Here is a 17811-nt window from a genome sequence, read left to right as displayed (position 1 = left end):
TTATATATATATATATATATATATATATATATATATATATATATATATATATATATATATATATATTCACTGAAAAAACCATAGGTTATAGACCATATATAGTTAGGAATTAGCATTTAGAAAACCTTATTTTACTCACACAAAACCATTGAAATTCCATATATAGTTAGTTGCACTAACTATATATCGCGCACCCGCAATCCACTGCTGATGATGTCACATATTACATCATTCATGACATGGTCAGTGACATCACTGATGACATCACTGATGACATCATCTAGTGTCTGTGTGTTTTTGTAAAGTTTAAATACGTTTTACATATTGAAGAATGACTGGATGGATGGAAGACTGAGTGTGTGTGTGGCTGGCTGGGAGGTGTGTGACGCTGTGCATATCAATGTGTACTTGTATCAGTGATTGTATAAGAGAGTAAGTATGTGTTAGTATATGTGTGAAAAGTATGGTGTTCTGTGTTTAACTATAGATGAGGAAATCGAAGTGTGATTGATTCTTCACAGGACTGACTAGGTGTATGAGTGCATATGATAGTGTTCTAATAATAACTGACTGTATGTATGAGTAATTGTATGGGTGAATGAGTGAATGTGTGTGTAGACGTACGAATCAGTGAGTGCGTATGTAGTAACTGGTATTGGTGTGTCATGATGTCATCAGTGATGTCATTTGAGATGTCATCAGTGATGTCATTTCAGATGTCATTAGTGATGTCATCAGTGATGTCACTGAAGTATGGTGTTCTGTGTTTAACTGTATAGATGAAGAAATGGAAGTGTGATTGATTCTTTACAGGACTGACTTGGTGTGTGAGTAACTCCATGGATGAGTGGCAGTGTGTGACTGTCTGCATAGGTGTATGAGTGCATATGATAGTGTTGTAATAATGAGTGACTGTATGTATGAGTGATTGTATGGGTGAATGAGTGAATGTGTGTGTAGACGTAGGAATCAGTGAGTGCGTATGTAGTAACTGGTATTGGTGTGTCATGATGTCATCAGTGATGTCATTTGAGATGTCATCAGTGATGTCATCAGTGATGTCATTTGAGATGTCATCAGTGATGTCACTGACCATGTCATGAATGATGTAATATGTGACATCATCAGCAGTGGATTGCGGGTGCGCGATATATAGTTAGTGCAACTAACTATATATGGAATTTCAATGGTTTTGTGTGAGTAAAATAAGGTTTTCTAAATGCTAATTCCTAACTATATATGGTCTATAACCTATGGTTTTTTCAGTGAATTTTCAAGGTTTTGTAAATGCTAATTCCTAACTATATATGGTCTATAACCTATGGTTTTTTCAGTGAATTTCATTGGTCTTTTAACAGCTAATATCTGTAGCTGTAAAATGTATTCTTCTTTAAATCCAAAAATATATTTTATATGTTTATTAATAATTTTTTTTTTTATATTTTTTTTTCTTCGTTCCCGCTTCGCGAATCGGGAAGCTTCCCGTTAGCTGACCTTGATGCCGCGAAATAGACCGCGAGCCGGTAAACGTTTCTTTACCGCAACTGCCGCGTTAGAAAACAACATCGTGACGCCTCCCGTCCGCATGACGTTTCGCGTTGTCGCGTGATACGTCATATGACGTGCTACGTTAGCGAACTGGTACGCTTACCGAGTCGCAAAGCACAGGTTTCTGGAAGCAAACCGGGAGGCCCTGCAAAGCGCTTAACGTAAACACAGCAGGTCATGTGACTTGGTAATAACACTTTTCATTGGTTCATTTCACTTTTGGTTTCCTAATGATGTAAGACTAGGTCATATAATCTAAAATGAACACTTTTCATTGGTTGAGAACTATTGTTTTTCCCAAATGATGAAAATCCCTCCTTCTTTCCTCACTCTGACTTTCATCATTGTGAGAGAAAGACCCTTTGTTACCAGTGAGCAATGGCTTCTTTAGTAGCTTCAGCTGGTGCTTCCCCACCACCTCCACCACATCCAAGGAAGAGTGGACCACCTGCTGAAGTTATAATTCAGCAAGAAGAGGAAGAAGAGGAACAGGACGACGAGCACGAAGAGAGGCACTTTTTGCCTGAGGAGCCCAGGACGTCTCACCGGAAAGAAAACTTCATTTGGCAATTTTTTAAAATTCCCAAAGGTCAGAAAAAAGTAAATGCAAGATACGTAACTTGCCTTATATGTCAAGATAGACTGTCCAGAGGGACCGACAAAAAATACAGTTTCGGAAACTACACAATGCATCGCCATATGACTAGGTGGCATCCTAACAACTACAGTGCTGCACAGTTTCGTAACGACCTAGATAATCTCCCTATTATGGCCAGAAGATCTGTTGTACCGGAAGTAACGGGACCAGAGGGCAGGGAGATGGTGCCAAATATACAAACGAGATTTCATGAAGTAAAACAAGTCTGCGTATATTGCAGTGGATTCATTTGCTACGGAGAAAGAAGCATCACTCTGATTAACAGAGCTATTGACTATCATATGCAAGTTTGTACGAAACGCCCCAAATAATAAATTCTTTTTTTTTGTTTTGTTGCTCCTGTTGAGCCCTTTACAATGAATCGTTTTCATTGCCCCCTCCAAGAAAAACCAAAAAAAATATAAAACTGTTCAGAAAAATTCAAAAAAAGTAAAAAAATGTTCAGAAAAATAATAAAAAAAATATAAAACAACAAAAACAATAAAAAAAAAAGTTCTTTTCAGAACTACCTCCCCGTTATTAAAAAATTGGTACAATATTTGGAACTGTGCCAACCTCTATTTCTCGTAGTTCGCTTCCCAGTTCGCTCGCCGGTACGCGAACCGGAAGTGAACCAAAACATTTTTTTTAAAAAAAGAACAGTAAGTATAAGGGAAGGAAACAGACACTTATGTTAAAAGAAAGACAGCTATAGGGGAGTAAACTAGAGATACTATTACCCGTAATCCACTGCTGATGATGTCACATATTACATCATTCATGACATGCTCAGTGACATCATCAGCAGAGGATTGCGGGTTTTTTGGCAACGTGCCTTATCCACGGTTTAATAACGCTGCCTTTTGCTTTATATAAGTTTTCAAATTGTATGAAATATATACCAATAGGTCGTTATGAACCTTTAGGTAGTGCTTTTCTTCATGAGGTCTGGTCGCTTCCATACACATACAGATGTTTCAAAGATGATCAAGAAGTTTATCTGAATGGAGAGGAATGCACTGAGACGCCAGATCATTCACTAATGTGTAGGCACATACAGTTACACGGTTCATGCAACAAACACCGACCAAATATGGCTTGCGTGTTGCAAGGCACGCCAGTTCCTGCTATCATCCCCACGTTCAAGTTGTTGGAAAATGGTAGTTATTTGATGCTCAATAATGAAGATTGTTCTGGGTTAATTAAAAGTATTCCTTTTATCGTAACAGTAAGTGAACGGGTTATTTGCTGCAGAAATGTTCTATTTCCTCCCACACATGAACATAGGGAGTTTTCAATCTGGCCACAAATACCAACCTTGGGAGCAGATTTCAACGGCATGGCAAGAATAAGAGCTCTTTTGTCTCAGAGAGAGGTGGCCTTGAGTTCGGCCCGTGAAACTTTCGTGCTTCACATAGCGAACACCCGTACAGAGGTGCAGACCCTTTTCAATACTGATTCGCCTTTCCATTTCAGCAAGATGGTTCGGACTATCTTTAACGCGTCCTCCACAAAGGCCCTGGCGCACTTTTTTAAAGTTGTTACCAGTGGTCTCGTGACTTCATTTGAGAAAATCTTTGGAGTCATCCCTGCTTTCTTTCATTCTATTTTTTCCACTGTGCTTCGTGGATTCCCATTTTTACTTGCATTACCAGCGGACGCTCTTGTGCTTTTTTACATTTTTAAATATGGATGTCCCTCCTGTGCAAGCTCCCGCCCTGCAGCTGCTGACACTGTTCCGCAATCGCATGCTAGAATATTATGGCACAATGCCGTTGGCGATATTAAGCACGGCATATGGATTATCTTTTCGATTCTCCTACTTCACCTGTGTCCAGCCTGTATTTCACTGCCTGACCTGTGATTTCGATTGGGCCATTGATTTGTGTCTCTGCGGACCGGTTTCTCCTGACGTCGACTTTAATCAGCTGATGACTCCTATCATTACTCACGAGTTGGTTTGTCCTGGCGAAAGGATTATGGCTGTGGCATTGATGCATGGACTAATTGGTCCCTGGAATTTACTGGCGGCAACACAGTCTTTCTTGGAACAGAGCTTTCTTGAAAACCCACCGAGCTTCCTCTGATGGTGATAGAGGATCCGGTGCTGGGAGAGCACGTATGTTCTTTTCCGCTTTTAAATTGGATGGCTGAACTCTTTTCGGATGAAGACGGTGACTTCCTATTGGAGGCTGTTGCAACTTATTTTGCATACACAGTTATGTCATAGACCTTTTTCATGTTTGATATGCTGAGTACTACCATTTCATTGACAATTCATTGACTTATTTGTCAAGTTTTTATTATTTAGCTTGCCTATTGGCTTAAGACTCGATAAAGTACTTGGCTGTTTTATTTTTCTTTAGCATTAAATTTTCCTAGTTTTTAATGTTTTACCTTGCGGACCGTCCACATATAAAGTTGCAATCTGCTCTCATGAGATGGCACTTCTATTATCTTATTCAGTTCGTTTCCGGATCATGGGGAGGTGTCATCTAGGTCCTAGATATCTTTACACCGTGTTAAGTTAGCATGGGCTCATTACCGGTTTAAACGCCATTTTTCCTTTTTTGCAACTTCTGCACACGACACTTACTTGTTGCTTTAGCTTTCAACCTAGTAGTTCATCGTGGTTTACATGAGAATAATATGTTATTGCTCTACTATCTGCTTTGCTTGTTAAACTATATCTGTACAGCGAGTGCTGAAGTTTCAAGAACAACACGATACAGAATTGTTATGAGGTCTGATCTCCACGACTTCATACTCATAACATAAGTGCAGCTTCTGCCAATTCTTGGCATGAGGCGGGTTTTATATTGCTTTGCCGAACACACATACACAACAGTTGATGCGGTTCACATGAACAGAGAGCTGGTGTATGCTGATGTGATTCCTTCAAATCTAAGACACTAAAGTATGGGCACGCCCTAAACCAACACAAACAGACCTTCTTAGCAAATAATATAATATGTGTATTAGGGAGGGTGAGATATAAGCAGCCGCGGGCCGTGGAGGGAGTTACGGTGGGGCAGGGAGGCGGAGAGGGGGAGGGGCAGGGTGGAGCCCTCTCCACCCTGCCCCTCCCCCTCCCCGCCTCCCTGCCCCACCGTAACTCCCTCCACGGCCCGCGGCTGCTTATAAGTGTTGCTAACTCTTATTCATTTACAGCATGTTAACATACTGTCACCATTCGCTTTTTATGTACTAGTAACTATGCTGGTAATTTTGCTACTGATAATATGTGTACTTGTATTATCTAAGATACTACGCCTGAGAAGACGGCATTAGTAAATAAACATTTCAAATACACATGTGTTCTTCTTAACTCCATGTTCTGGTTTCTAAGAAATATATAACGACCGACTGTTCATGAGTTCCACGTATCCTGAGGTACTATAAGTTCATATTCTGGATTGTCTAAACATTGAGAGTTTGTTATATCCAATGTGACACTGTACCTAGCTTGCTAAGGGGTTTTTGATTACTAAGGTGAGTTTTGGGGCACCCTAATTCGCCGAGGTTCCAATCCTCTGTCCACAGTTCTGTGTGAGAACAGAAACCCTGCGACAGGGGCACCCCCGACCCTTGCTGGAGCTTCATCACACTTGCGATACAACTCCAGCAATGCGCCACCTTTACGGCACAGATACATCACGCATCTGTGCTGTTTTTGCCCCATGATGCGCCGTATTGTAAATGCAGCACACCATAGGTGACGGAACAGCGGCACAGAATGACTAACACATCCCTGGTGATGCGCCAGTCATCATAAATCTATCCCTATGCTTCTTATCTTGTTAGAGATGAACCGCCATATGTATCATCAAAGTTTTTTGCATTTCCTAAATAGCGAACTTTAAGGAATAAATAGCGATTCTTTACCATTCCTAGTTTGCGATGAGCTATTTGCTAATTACAAATTACCCATTCATTTCCTTCATTTCCATAGGGCGGTTGGACTCACTTTTAGCTCGAACGGCTGAATGGATTTCCACAAAACTTGGCAAAATTGTAGGGACTGGTAGCCCGATGTGCCTTTGCTATGTCTCAAGATATATGCTCCAGTGGTTTTTACGAAAATTAACTTTGAAAAATATATATTGGGCTACATTGGCCTATATATATGTTGGAGCCCAAATGTAGCCCAATGTAGCCCAATGAAGCCCAATGAAGCCCAATGTAGCCCAATGTAGCCCAAAGATGGCCGCCAGAGACAAAAAAAACAAATGTAGCCCAAATATCAGCCAGATGTAGCCCAACTATAGCCCAGTGACAGAATTACCAATCAGCTTCGCAAACCTCCGTTACGCGAAGCGGAGCGCTGTTACAGATATATATCTTTTTTTGAACGTTAATTTCTCAAAATCCACTGGAGCACATATATTGAGACCTAGCAAAGGCACATCGGGCTACCAGTCCCTAATATTTTACCAAGTTTCGTGCAAATCCATTCAGCCGTTCGATTATTATTATTATTATTTTTTTTTGCCCCGCGGGGCCCTTTTAAAACCTCCACATCAAACCTAGGGGGTCAGCGAGGATCTACTATGCCCCCTTATGGTCATTTGCCCCTTCGCTTTGGCCTCCTCTTGTCTCTCGATCCTACCGAGAGACAAGATGGCGGCCGCTACGGACTGTTTGGAATGTTTACAGACGCCGGAGAACCAATCAGCTTCGCTTCACAAAGCTCCGTTGCGCGAAAAGTACGCGTACTGGAGCGCTGCCCGGTCCGCTGTTACAGATATATATCTTTTTTTAAACGTTAATTTCTCAAAATCCACTGTAGCACATATATTGAGACCTACAAAAGGCACATCGGGCTACCAGTCCCTACAATTTTGCCAAGTTTCGTGCAAATCCATTCAGCCGTTCGGGCTAAAAGTGAGGCCAACCGCCCTATGGAAAACTCAATGTTAAAGACACGTTTTGGGACCCCCCTTTTTTCTCGACCCCCCCTGGACGACCCCCCCCCCCAATTTTCAGGGGCTGCTCAGAAACAAAATGTGCCATTTTCCTGAAAATTTCAGCCAATTCCGTCCACAAACGCCAAAGTTATTTGACATAGAATTTTCAAAAATCCCATAGGAAAAAAATCCTAACTATATATACCTACTGGCGACCGCCAGTAGGTAATATATATATATATATATATATATATATATATATATATATATATAAAAATAACAGGAAACTCTTCACAAAATTCTTTTTTAAGAAAGAGAGAGCCCGGACCACGGTGGCTAATCAGCTGCGATTTTTTGGTATTCCATAGGAAGCGCAGCAGCAGCCATGACGAGTTCCATCCCTCACAGGGGACTTGATCACATGACGTGCTCATGGTTTTGCAGTTGGTTTAAATACTTTATGTTTTTTTCAAATGCATATACCATGTGACTTATACCTTAAAGTGCCAGTGCAAAAACAATAAATTAAAGTGATAGTGCAATAATCACATTTCTGTACAGACTTTCTCTTGTAATGAACATTTTTGTTACAGATCAAAATTGATGCTTAAATGCATAAAGATTCAGACCTAAAGCGCTATACAATACACATATATATATAAACATAAATATATAAATATCCATAAATACATATATATATGATTAAAAATACAAATACAAAAATTAACCACTTCATATAAATAATTAATATAAAAATCCATGTAGAAAATTTGTATACAATTATCCTGTTTTCATATTTACCAAAAAGTTGATTCCTACCGACATTTATAAATATGCGTATATCAATCACCCTGTATCTGTAAATAGTTGTCACTATCCACCAAAATTTACAAATTTACTATCATTTGTGATTGGTCTTTGTTGCAAAATGGAACTCCTGACAATCTGTATATATGCGGTCTGTTCTTGTTAAGGTCATCTCTTTATCCACTCAAAATTTGTTCTTATTGTAATTTGAAGATTTATAGTACATTTATATATTGCAATTGAATGTCCAGGAAATCGTAAAGATCACTTGTGATATATATTAAAAAGAGTTTTGATATCAACTGTGCAGAACCCAGTGTGAAATATAAAATTTGAGGCAAGGAGCAGCCGCTCTGTTGATAATAATGTTCAAATACTGTTTGAAAATTCTTAAATGAGAAAAAGAAGAGAAAAAGGGGAGAAAAAGGACATGTAAAATATATACCTACTTACCATCATCAAGTATTTTACATTTTTTGTATACATATACATGTTCATTTTGATAAGTACTAGATAGATGTACTAGATTGGTATATTTTGGGTCCAGGGATCCAGTTTAAGGGTATGGGGATTTACTAGCATATGTAAAATGTGCAACAATAAATATATAATTTTTTTTATATCATGCAAAAAATTAGATGAATAAATACATAACCATAAATATCAATATAACTATATGTATAAATCTCATGAATTACACATTTAAAATTCAACACCTATGCATGTTCCATAGTCCCCTCCTTATTATACCACCGTTCTTACCTGTATCTCATAACAAACTATATTGTCCCATTTATGGTCAGATTTATGTTTCAAGGCTAGACCACAGTTCCTCGGTGGCATTCAAGCCTCCCGGATACATGGTGTCCAAATTAAGAATGTACAGCATCTCCAATTTGTGAAGGGCTTTTGTTCGGTCCCCTCCCCTCTTAGATATTGGGACAGAATCTAGCAAATAATAGCGTAGCTCCTTCGAGTCCCCATTGTGTCTTTCATTAAAGTTACGTGCCACCGGGTAGGAGGGGTCGTTGTTTTTAATTGCTCTAATGTGCTGTAACACTCTTTTGTGGCCTTGTAATACAATACTTCCAACATATTTTAGTTTGCAAGGGCATTCTAATACATAAATTACATGATCCGATTTGCAATTTAATACCTTGTCGATGACAATCTCCCTCTCACTGAAGGGTGTTTTATATTTGGTGATCGACACCCCATGTTGGCATGACTTACATGTCTTGCATTTAAAAAAGCCAGTACGTTGGGATAACCATGTATTTTTTGTCAGTGGTCCACAAGGATCATTTTTGACCAGAGTGTCCTTCAGGCGGTATGTTATTGCTGCGTGTTGGGAGACTGTTTTGCCTATAATGGGGTCCTGTTTGATAAGATGCCAGTTTTTCTTGATAATCTTTCGAACAGCACCTTCTTGTTTGTTAAATCTTAGAATAAATCTAAAATTGTCATTTGATTTACTCTTGGTAGCATTACTGTGTTTTGTTGTTACTAATTCATCTCTAGTAATTAAATTACTTTTCATGAGGGCCTCATCTAGACACTTTTTGCTATAGCCTCTCTCTTGAAATCTTTTTATGCATTGGCCTTGTGCTGATAATAAATCCTGTTCGTTACTGCATATACGTTTTAAACGTAGTAGCTCCCCTTAGGGAATACTGTGGATGAGGTGCCCAGGATGGGCACTGCTAGCATGTAGAACAGAATTACCTGCAGTAGGTTTTCGATGCAGGCGGGTCTCGAGTTTGCCCTGTTCAATAAAGATTTCCATGTCCAAAAAGTTGACCTGTTTCCCACTGATGCAGGCACTGAAATTCAAATTGAGGTCGTTTACATGATATTCTCAATTAATTCTTCTGCCTCATTTTTTGTGCCTTGCCAGACCAGGAAGAGATCATCAATAAATCTCCACCAGGCCCTAATATGTTTGGACACGGAATGCTGGTGTTTCCCCATGAGAACCAGCTCCTCCCACCAGCCCATATGCAAACAAGCATAGCTGGGGAAGAAGCTGGCTCCCATGGCAACACCTCTTGCCTGTTGATAGTAACTGTTCTGAAACATAAAGATGTTATTAGTCAGACAACTCTCTATCATATTTAACAACATATTTGTATGTTCATTGTGTTCAGGCCCCCTACGTGCCAGGTAATACCTAATGGCTCTGAGGCCGTCTTTGTGCCTGATCGATGTATAGAGAGATGTCACACCAGAGTAATTAACAAAAAATCTCCACACCATTTAAAATCAAACATTTTTTGTAAAAAGTTCCCGGTATCACTGATATATGATTTTAAAGATTGAACATGAGATTGAAGAAAAAAGTGAATATAGATTGAAGTTCATTTAAAAATGCTATTTCTGGCTGATATTATCGGGGGTTAGTTGCATCCTTATGTATCTTCGGAATGTAGTATAAAATAGGTGCCACAGGGTTGTTATTTTTCAAATATTTATATTCGTCAGAATGAGCAGCAATGTTCGCGTCACCACATTTATTTCATAGACTCCACCTCTGTGGGCGTGGCCACCCCAGTGGCCTGTGGTATTTGTAGTGCTTTGATTTTTCTCCAGTGAGCTGCCGTTCAGTCCTGCTCATGTACAATAAAATTGAAAGCACTACGAATACCACAGGCCACTGGGGTGGCCACGTCCACAGACGTGGAGTCTATGAAATAAATGTGGTGCCGTTTAACATTGCTGCTCATTCCGTGTTCAAACCGCAAACCCCTGAAGAAGTGAGAAATCATGAAACACGTCGGGATAGCTGGTCGATGACAAGTGGGCTTGACTGTTTCTCCGCACCGCTTCCTTCAATAAAATTGTGGCGAAACCTTACCTGATGGTGGTCCTTTCCTACAGCAGGCAACTTTGTTTGATGATATATACACACACACATATATATATAAGTTGTGTGTTTTCCGGTTTTGCCAGTCTTCCCCCCATGATGAAGGAGCACGTTTGCTTCGAAACGCGTTGGGAAAGTAGGGAAAGTAATTAATTTGGAAATGCCAGCATCTGTTTGAAATAAAAGGTTTGGTTAAACCGTCGTCTGTGGAGTAGCGTCCTTGGAGCCTTGGGCATTGTGGGAACATGTTACAAAACGGCAGCCTAACCGTGTGAGGATTGCACCATCTGTGAAAACAGAAATACAGACCTGCGTGTTTGGGAACATTCCCGAGCTGAATTGCAGCACAGAGGACTTCGGCTTTGAAACAGATGCTGAATTTCTGAAGCCCACTGGAGGGTTTATAAATTATATTGAAAAGGAAGCAAGACATTATCTGACAAAATTCACGGACCTCACTGTGAGGAATTAATGAACACTACAACTACCGGCATGCTGCTCACCTGGGAGCACCTGCAAATAGCGGAAAATGAAGTTGTGTGTTTTCCGGTTTTGCCAGTCTTCCCCCCATGATGAAGGAGCACGTTTGCTTCGAAACGCGTTGGGAAAGTAGGGAAAGTAATTAATTTGGAAATGCCAGCATCTGTTTGAAATAAAAGGTTTGGTTAAACCGTCGTCTGTGGAGTAGCGTCCTTGGAGCCTTGGGCATTGTGGGAACATGTTACAACACGGCAGCCTAACCGTGTGAGGATTGCACCATCTGTGAAAACAGAAATACAGACCTGCGTGTTTGGGAACATTCCCGAGCTGAATTGCAGCACAGAGGACTTCGGCTTTGAAACAGATGCTGAATTTCTGAAGCCCACTGGAGGGTTTATAAATTATATTGAAAAGGAAGCAAGACATTATCTGACAAAATTCACGGACCTCACTGTGAGGAATTAATGAACACTACAACTACCGGCATGCTGCTCACCTGGGAGCACCTGCAAATAGCGGAAAATAAGTTGTGTGTTTTCCGGTTTTGCCAGTCTTCCCCCCATGATGAAGGAGCACGTTTGCTTCGAAACGCGTTGGGAAAGTAGGGAAAGTAATTAATTTGGAAATGCCAGCATCTGTTTGAAATAAAAGGTTTGGTTAAACCGTCGTCTGTGGAGTAGCGTCCTTGGAGCCTTGGGCATTGTGGGAACACAACACACATATATATATATATATATATTATTATACAAAGCACCCTCGATTCGAAGGCTCACTCCAAACCAGTTCCTTTCAGGCAATGTGGCACCTCGCCTCACAGAGTTACATTTCGCCTTACGCGTTTCGGGACCCTCCGTCCCTTGATCACAGGCATTGACATGCAAAAAACAGATTAATTGGAAAAGGCACGTTTTTCAGCATGTGACTTTAATAGCCCTCCAATCGGCAACAGGTAAGAGCCTACTAAAGGAAATAATGTAGGAAAGGCACCGAATAATTTCATTGAAAGGAGAGCAAATACGAACTTCTCATCCCAGCATGCAGCAATTTTGAACTTACCTGTTGCCGATTGGAGGGCTATTAAAGTCACATGCTGAAAAACGTGCCTTTTCCAATTAATCTGTTTTTTGCATGTCAATGCCTGTGATCAAGGGACGGAGGGTCCCGAAACGCGTAAGGCGAAATGAAACTCTGCGAGGTGAGGTGCCACATTGCCTGAAAGGAACTGGTTTGGAGTGAGCCTTCGAATCGAGGGTGCTTTGTATAATAATAATATTGCGGCAATCCAGCCGCGAAAGCGCACCACCCTTTGAACTTTTGGGGCCACGGAGACACAGAACTTATCGAAGTCTCCATGTGGGACATCAGTTGGCATCTAATCAGCACTTCCCCGCTACAGAGGCCCACTGGAGGGTTAATAATGTGACTAATTATATGCAACCGAACAGAGCCTACTAAAGGAAATAATGTAGGAAAGGCACCGAATAATTTCATTGAAAGGAGAGCAAATACGAACTTCTCACCCCAGCATGCAACAATTTTGAACTTACCTGTTGCCGATTGGAGGGCTATTAAAGTCACATGCTGAAAAATGTGCCTTTTCCAATTAATCTGTTTTTTGCATGTCAATGCCTGTGATCAAGGGACGGAGGGTCCCGAAACGCGTAAGGCGAAATGAAACTCTGCGAGGTGAGGTGCCACATTGCCTGAAAGGAACTGGTTTGGAGTGAGCCTTCGAATCGAGGTGCTTTGTATAATAATAATATATATATATATATATATATATATATATATATATATATATATATATATATATATATATATATATATATATATAAATTGGCAAAATGAGACCTCAAATCCCAGCGTGCATTTAAAAATGAACTGCCACCAAAGGAGGAGCACTGAAGCCCCCTATTTCAGAAACACGCAGGGGAGATGCAGTAGCCACAAATCACCTCCGCTGACACGGCCTCTGAGGAGATGCAAACAGCGGCATCGAAACGCATCAGGCCATGGACTTCAAAGGGATGTTAAGCTGCCTCATTGGTTTAAATAGAGTTGTTACTCACCTGCAGTGCTGTGCGGCCTCAAGCTTCTGGGCGTTTTTGGTTACATATATATATATATGTGACGACACTTATAAGACGATAATGACCAAACAACATCCTAAACGTTCAAGGATTGCCATTATATTACCGCGATCCGGCTGGGCAAAAACGCACTGTAAGATATAAAAAATGCATTAAAACTACTGCACCCACAATGCACCTTAATTGCCAAGTGGAGTTAGCCAGTATAAATAGTAGAAACAAATGATGGACACGTGTTTGTAACCGTGATCAAGGACAGTGTATCTGTCTGAAACGCGTAGGTGGGGAACCTACATGAAATAAACAATTAAATCTGATACCCGAGGTGGTGTGCGGCGTCTTCTTTTGAAGAGAACTTTGCTGTATTCACAAATTTGCGAGGGTGTCCTGAACCTCGCCGCCAGCACCAGCTTTTTGCTGCTCCTCTCATATTGGGACGTTTGCTGAACAATTATTTACTCATGAGAGAGAGCCCAGCATTATTTTTCGTGCTTGCAACCAAAAGGATCGTTTGAGTGACATCGTTTTCGTTTGAAGATAGCCCGTGTGGATTGAGAGCGGCGCTGCATGGATTTCCGCTATCTGCCGCCTCTGAACCGTCCTGACAACGAAAACTGATCCTAAGCACGAAAACCTGACAAGTCACGCGCTTGCAAAACGTCACTGGTTTCTCCGCCGGTTGAGCGCCGACTGGAAGTGTCGGAGGGCACCACCAGCGACGGGAGACTCCCGGGTAAGTGTGGCTAACCAAACAAACCGTGTTGGCGTGTTATTGCGCATGTAAAATGCTGTAGCGAGTATTTGGCACCAGCGTGTTCTCCAAACACTGAAACGCGCTATTTTGAACTGTCACTGCTTCCAGATAGGAACCAGATATTACTCACCTCAGCGAGATAGTTTATTTCTTATTGTGCAGCAGTAAAGATAATCGTGTTTACTGTGGAAATCCCCATTAGAAAACAACCACGTGTAATAAAGGTCACGAATCTTCAATTTGCATAACCGGCACATCAGAACTGACACCTAATCCCACAAACCTCCTCTTATCAAAATGGAACAGCGCACAGCCAAACGGCTAGAAAAAGCTGAAAGTATTTTTGTAAAAAACGCTGCATCATCCAGTTCTACAGCTGTCAGAAATGCAACTAGTCAAATTGTTCAAGTCACTACCAAGCAACTCTTCCACCAACTTGAAAAATTACAAAGAAAAGAAATCTCTAAAAGTTGGGAAATACTAACCCTGAATAAATACACGGAGCTAGGATTAGTTCCGAGGGGACTTCGAATCTTCACCCTACCAAATCATCCAGACACCAGTGCAGAAATGCTGGAAGAGTGGGGAGAGAACAATATGGAGTGCTCACGCAGAATGATACTAATTATCGTGAAACACGCCAGGAAAGACCTAGAAGCCCTACATATCAAAATTCAAGAAATGGAAGATCAGATTCAAGCGCAGGGGAAAGTGAAGAGACTATTAAGAACTTGCGACAAAATATGGACAAAAATCTTGACAAACATGATAGCGAAATACAGGATAGAAAGGAACGCAAATTCAGGCGTGACGAAGCAGACTTTGAAAATGGGACCATTTTCACCTTCGCCAAACGCTTTGAAACTTTAAAAATACAACATCAAACTGGACCAACTAACGCGCCTCAGGACAACACAATTAGTGAAACAGAGTCTGAAGCTAGTGATGTAGAACAAACCAGAGTGCCATCCAAAAAGCTCTCTTTTTTAGAGGAGCTAGAAATGCTCCACAAAGACCAGCAAACCCCAAAAACACGGGGAAGAGGACTTGGCCAGATCAGAACAAGGGGAGGCGGAAAGGGACAGGTGTCAAACCCCACACAAGGAGGAAAACCCGGAGAGGCCACAAATCAAAGATATCCTCTCCGCAACAGGACATTCAAAAAGTAAACAAAGTCTACAAATTGGACCAAAAACTGATAATCAACCTATCCGACTACAAACTAACAACTACTGAAGAGTCCCTCTTGAGGAAAGGTCTGACCTTCTGCCCTGATAAACACCATGATGAAGTGGAGACTAGAATCGACATCTATAAGTACGTGCGTAAGCTTAAATTAAAAAAACTTTTCTCGTGGAAAAAAGCAGGAGAAGCACCGCCAACAACTAATATCGATGCACAAATTGCATCATCAACATCCCTTGCAGTCGCGGATGCAACAAGCCTACAAACAGCACTGGAACTAACCCACGAAGTGGAACAAACAGACCTGACAAACACCCAATTTTTATCTCAAATGGGCAATGTGATAGGAACACATCCCAAGACCAATTTGAAAAACAAGTCTAAGTTTTGTCCTGTTCTTCACCCTGGCAATCGGGTTGATGTATTTCATGACCTGGTAGTGGCGGAATTAGAGACAATGACAAACACAAACAATAAAAAAGAAAATGTAACAAAGAACGAACGCATTGCTCTTAAAAATCTCCAGCTAAATCCAATGATTGAACTAAAACCCGCAGATAAGGGTGGAAACATCGTTGTTCTCAATAAGAAAGACTATCTGGAGGAAGCACATCGCCAATTGAACAACAGAACTAATTACAAACTACTGGAGCACAATCCATCAATGGATATGACAAGGACACTGCATAAGAAGATCGACATATGGCAAGCAAGCGGCATGATTAACAAAGACGAAAAAAACTTTTTAACGGTCAGCCATCCTATAATGCCAACACTATACTTCCTGCCCAAGGTTCACAAAACCTTGATTAAACCACCTGGGCGACCGATAATATCGAGTTGTGGATCTCTATGCGAAAATGTATCCTCTTATGTGGACTATTTTCTAGCTCCGATAGTCCCAACATTGAGCTCTTTTATTAAAGACACTGGTGACTTTTTACGAATCATCATGGGAGTGGAATGGCAACCAGAGTTCTGGCTGGCAACCATAGACGTCGTGTCACTGTACACATCGATCCAGCATGACATTGGCATGAATGCAATCAAATACTTCCTCAACCAGAGACCAATATCCGAGCTAAGACATACCAACATGCTAATCGACATGATGTCGTTCTGCTTGGAGAACAATGTCTTCACCTTCGACAAGAAGATCTACAAACAAATCTGTGGATGTGCCATGGGAGTTTCCTTCTCTCCAAGCTATGCCAACCTCACCATGGGCTGGTGGGAAAAAAACATAGCTTGGAGAGAGGAAAACGAGCGATACACCACGGACGTGGTTGTCTGGCTACGATTTATAGACGATCTGTTCCTCCTGTGGAAAGGGACCAAATCAAAACTAGTGGAATATATTGACATTCTTAATGTGAATAATGTAGGACTACAGTTCACATTCAACATTCAAAAGAAAGAAATTGAATTTCTTGACACAAAGATCTACGTCAACAACAACAAATTGGAGACCACAGTATTCCGAAAAAAAACATCCACGAACAGTGTACTTTATGGAACGAGTTTCCATCCCATCTCACTGAAACAAAGCATTCCCTACGGGGAATTTCTCCGAATGAAACGGAACTGCTCGGAAGAAATAGAACTGGAAAACAAAATCACTGAAACCAGAGACCGCTTCATCCAGCGTGGATATAAACGGGCAGATATAACCAAGGGCGAGCAAAAAGCAAGAGCCAAAACAAGAGCTGAAACTTTGATACCTAAATGCAAATCCACAGAGAACAATGGGGAAGAAAAACCACGACTAATCTTGACATACTCAAGAGAGAGTTACAAAATCCGTCAAATTCTGATTAAGTTCTGGAATGTACTGAAAAAGGACAGCGAAATAGGATCGTTAATAGGGGACAGACCTCTAATCACCTATCGAAAAGCGCCCTCGTTACAAGATACATTAGTAAATAGCCACTTTAAAAAGGAAATCAAAACTTTGAGTTGGCTAGAAAAACGACAACTGGGCTTTACCAAATGCACAACATGCAAAGCATGTACAATTGGCCAGAACATAAAAACCTTGAAAGATCCAAAAGGAAGAATTTTCGACATAAAGGACAAGATAACGTGTGAGTCATCATTTGTAGTCTACCAAATTGTTTGCTTCTGTGGTAAGAAATATATCGGCTCCACTATCTGCCCACTCAAAAAACGAATACTTGAACATACCAGAGCCATCCAGAACAATGACATGAGTTACGCAACGGCAAAACATCTGAAGACACACCCTGGCAAAACATGGAAAAACATGAAATATTCAGGAATTGCCTTGGTGGGAGAAAATGAAAGAGGGGGCGATCGAGTAACAAGACTAAGACGCCTCGAATCAAAACTAATTATAAGGTTTAAGACCAGACAGCCGCGAGGCCTGAACATGGACGAAGAACTTAGCGTACACTTATAAAAATCCTGTTCTGGAAGCCCTCTGAACACTCCTTTACAAACAGCTGATTGTAAATATTTCCTGTTTTCTTTGAACACTGTTTACGTAGATAACTATTCTTTTGACCCTTATTTCCACTAGC

This window comes from Lissotriton helveticus, chromosome 3_1 (assembly GCF_964261635.1).
Source record: "Lissotriton helveticus chromosome 3_1, aLisHel1.1, whole genome shotgun sequence".
NCBI classification, from domain to species: domain Eukaryota; kingdom Metazoa; phylum Chordata; class Amphibia; order Caudata; family Salamandridae; genus Lissotriton; species Lissotriton helveticus.
The sequence above is the reverse complement of the archived record's forward strand: the minus strand, read 5'-3'. Positions refer to the sequence as shown.